Genomic DNA, 3,230 nt, shown 5'->3' with positions numbered 1-3,230 from the left:
AAGATTCATGCAATCCGCTATAGATACACGAACTCGCTTTGTTGTAGCCTAATCATAGCACCATTGTAAAAAGATATCGTTTTTGAACGGGGGCCCTTCAGGGCCACGTTCATAGTAGGCACATCAGATCGTTACAAATGATTACACGGTGATTCGGTCGAAATAATGCGCTCATTGAATGCTTGAATACACATGACATCTTTAAACTTCAACAAAACTGAATTGATGTAAAGTAATGTACACTTGAACTCGTACATTTTGCATATCCCTGAAAATGCAGCTGAAAAAAATCACGAAATGGAGACAACATATATATACGCAACCGCTCGAAAACGGCGAAAAACTAAGTGTATACAGGTGTGAGTCGGTTATAAGAAGTAGTTACCATAATTGATTAATCGATTCCAAACAATTCAAAAATTTCCTTAAAAATGAAATGATATGTAAACACTATTTCACTGATCAATAAACAAACAAACGAAGTGAATGCTTTTTGGAAACCGTATATCGATAAAGTATATTATACAGATTACGCCGCCTCTATTTAGCATGATCATTTCAATTTTCGATCGTCGCCATTTTGTACGCGTCCTGCCTAAGAGTGTGTCATGGACTTCAGCTGGATTAAATGTGTATTGTAAGTATTTTATAATCAGATTGTTACACATGAACGGCTCTACGTGTGCGTGGCATGACAGTTATTGAAATTGCTTCATTATTTGCACTGTATAACTATTGTTCTTTGTGCAAATATCTGTGTTTTACTTGCGTTGTTTATGTGCGTGACCTACATTAATTGAGAGGCCCAAATCATAAACCTGCGTGTTTATTCTATTATTTAATTTGTTTAGATTACGATGTGAATTTGTGCAGTTCATCTAGCTTATTTTGATGACGTATATTATGCTTTTCGTTAATTTATGCATTCGTGCCGTTCGTGACTCACACAGCTTCGTGACCTTAGGTGACCTACTACGTAGTTACATACCATGAATGTACTCAGTAGCGATGCCAAGTCGATTTTATCTCCCCTTATGAATCTCATGAATATAAATTTTTCACGGAAGGCGACTCAATGCTGGTACCGGTTTTATACACCCTTTAAAAGACGTATATCAACATTTGCGGAGAACCATGTGGCTATTTATATTATTAGATGATAAAATATTCTGGTTTTAAGGCAAGTACAAAGGATTATTTGGTTTGTATTTAAGTATGGGAGGGGTCTCTCATAGTTTTTATCACTTTTGATACGAAAACAACTGGACTTTGAACGTTCTTAGACCATTTATAGACTTCGCCAAAATGTAAACAAAAATCCAAAATGGCTGCCGCGAAGTGAAAATACCTGGTAAAGTTTTCACTTAGTCAGATGTTTGATGATTAATGCATGAAGCAGTTGCTGACAGCTTCAAAATGCAAGTACACCTTGTGTAAATAGGTGTAAACATTAAGAATGAATACATTTTATGTCTGTTCTTTAAATATTTGTTAAAAAAACATGTTTTTTCACAAAGTTTGTGTTCGTCCCCAGTTTTGTACCGTTTTGTTCACAAATATGTTTACAGTATGTAATAAAGACGTGTTTATATGAAATAAAGCCCGAGAAAAATTCCAGATTTAGGTTACATCAGTAGTTTTCTAACTGAAATGTGATATTGGGTTCATCTTCAAGTGTTGGCTTCATCGCACCTGTCATGAGCAGCTTTTGGTCGTGGTGGATCACTTAAAAGTTGAACCCATCAATTTAAACTGGTATGCCAGGGATGTGTTAATTGAGTATGTTGTGTAGGCTATAAGGGCGTCAATGATTGTATGTTTGGGTGTTGTTGATTTATCTATTTTCCTTTCTTATTATTTTAAACAGACCCGGGAGGAACTGTTAAGAACCAGCCAGACAGCCCGCCCGCCGAGCTGCCCACCCGGCCGAGCTGTACTTTGTGTATGCCAACATGCCGACATGCTGTAATTTGTTAGTACTTCAAGATCATATAATGGAAAATTGTATCCAAACTGAAGTATAATTTGAGTAAGTTTGGGTCATATAAGCCCATTGATAATGTTTGTTCCATCCCTAAATGTATTCCTTTCATGTTGTTTCTCGATCATTTCTGGTGCGGCTTTGATAATAATATTATTTTCTAATGACACTGCTGACTCGTATAAGTCTTTGGTCTGTAATGTGCATCTATTCGCACATTTTGTTTGCTCTTTTAAGCAAACATTACATTAATTTAAAATTCTATAAGCAAATAAACAAAACTTACTGCACATTTGATGCAGAATGATGTTTTATTTAGTGTGCATATGATTTTGAGCTTATGGACAAGAAAACATCTACTTCAACAATCACAGCAACACAATGAGATCCCTATTTTAAAGAAAAAATGCCACCTTTCATTAATTCATTAATTCATTCCATCAATCATTCATATAATATATTCATTTATTTATGCAGTTTATACATTGAAAAACTTGACATTTTGAGGCAAAAGAAATGAAAAGTGAACCGCTTTCATAAAGATTAGAGCCTTTTCCCTTCGTGCATTAAAAAATCAACCTTAATACATTATAAATGTCTTAAAACCCTAATGTATTGTTTATTTCAATAGCCAGCCTGGTTGCTGTAGCCACAGGGGAATTTACATTTCTTAAGGCAAAAGAAATCAAAACTGAGCCACTTTCATAAAGCTTAGAGCCTTTTCCCTTCATGCATTAAAAACAACAACCTTAATACATTATAAATGTCTTAAAACCCTAATGTATTGTTTATTTCAATAGCGAGCCTGGTTGCTGTAGCCACAGGGGAATTTTCAAGGACAAGAACCAGTGCTGGTAAAAATGTGGTCTCATGTGGTTTTCCATACTGGCATTCAGCAAGGATTTCAGAAAAAGAAATACTGTTTTCAAGTTAGAAGAAATTCTAGGCATGTCTAGTTTTATTGCTTTCAAAATGCATCTGGGTACTCAATAAGATGAGATTAGCCTTTTAATTATTAAAATCTGATAGCAAAATGTCCAAAAGACTATATATTTCATAAAATTTGTCCTGAAAATATTTCAATTCATGAGCTTTTCTGAATATTTATCACATTTATGACCACATAAAAGGTTGTGTATGCCTCAAATGAGTGTTTACATGACTTTTTCAAGCTTTAACAGTATTGGCAGATAGTTTTATAAGTGTAAAACATTGCTTTTGTGTCTTGCTTGCAGATCATGATGTGCCA

At 34.7% G+C, this 3,230-nt stretch overlaps 1 long non-coding RNA gene across 1 annotated transcript; it reads left to right on the top strand.

The window, feature by feature from the left end:
- The first annotated feature begins 588 nt into the window (after positions 1-588).
- Positions 589-2,878, top strand: LOC128222950 (uncharacterized). Its single transcript, XR_008259256.1, has 3 exons — positions 589-637; positions 1,868-2,029; positions 2,782-2,878. It is a non-coding gene; the product is annotated as an uncharacterized LOC128222950 (long non-coding RNA).
- Positions 2,879-3,230: the final 352 nt, after the last annotated feature.

This window comes from Mya arenaria, chromosome 17 (assembly GCF_026914265.1).
Source record: "Mya arenaria isolate MELC-2E11 chromosome 17, ASM2691426v1".
Taxonomy (NCBI): domain Eukaryota; kingdom Metazoa; phylum Mollusca; class Bivalvia; order Myida; family Myidae; genus Mya; species Mya arenaria.
Note: the sequence above shows the minus strand (reverse complement) of the source record. Positions and strands in the feature narration are given on the sequence as shown.